Source organism: Triticum urartu, chromosome 3A (genome assembly GCF_056163025.1).
Source record: "Triticum urartu cultivar PI428250 chromosome 3A, HENAU_Tu73, whole genome shotgun sequence".
In the NCBI taxonomy this organism is placed as follows: domain Eukaryota; kingdom Viridiplantae; phylum Streptophyta; class Magnoliopsida; order Poales; family Poaceae; genus Triticum; species Triticum urartu.
Window position 1 is genome coordinate 690248501 of NC_141875.1, and position 848 is coordinate 690249348.

At 42.1% G+C, this 848-nt stretch overlaps 1 long non-coding RNA gene across 1 annotated transcript; it reads left to right on the forward strand.

The window, feature by feature from the left end:
- The first annotated feature begins 245 nt into the window (after window positions 1-245).
- On the forward strand, window positions 246-848 carry LOC147981673 (uncharacterized). The gene is made up of 2 exons (XR_015599938.1): window positions 246-383; window positions 470-848. It is a non-coding gene; the product is annotated as an uncharacterized LOC147981673 (long non-coding RNA).

An 848-nucleotide genomic window follows, 5' to 3' on the forward strand; every position in this document is an offset into this window, starting at 1 on the left:
TAAGCATGTCTTAATTAACCACTATAAAATGGGATACTAATAGGATCCAGTTTATCCCCGATACTTAGCAAAACTATAAATTTATACTAACGAACTAGAATAATAATAAGCTTCGCGTCCACCCATTTACCTGTTCTAATGTTTCAGTATATGTTATTAATTGATTCCACTTAGTATAACCAGAGCATGGCTGCTATAAAGCACCCAACCTGTATAGATCCATTGCACATCCACAAGAGATAGAAAGCTACAGATACAACCGCCGGAAACACAACTCCTAAGTAAAACAAAAACCTCCTACATAACATAGTTTTTCTACAAATTAAGGATGAAGACTGTCCAGGTGGTGCTCATATGCCTTGTCTTTTCGGTGCTCTGTTCAGGTATTTTGCCGGTATGTTTTTTCTCCACCGCACTTGTAGGAAATATATTTCGGCTTATCCATGCTCCTGCCCTCGAAACCCCGCAGGCATCGCTGCTCGCTGTGCCCAGTACAACGTCTGCAAGGCATGTCCAAGCATAGCTTCATGCACAGCACTGTGCTCCTATAAATATAAGGCGGACACGGTTTATGGTGTATGTGCTGATAACGGATGCTGGTGCGTAGTCTGCGTGATACCACCTGCAGCTCAATCTGCGTCTGCAGCCCAGATTGCGCCTGCAGGGAATTAAAGGATATCGCTTGCTTCCCTTTCTGCCTAAATAGAATAAAACAGTGTCTGATTAATGTATTTTTCTCGTACCGACAACATTGTATCGGTGTATCATGTAGCAAGGACCCGCGAGGCAAAATAACATCCTATTAATATTGGGCGCTCTTTGGTGAAATGCATGATTAATCAATTGGA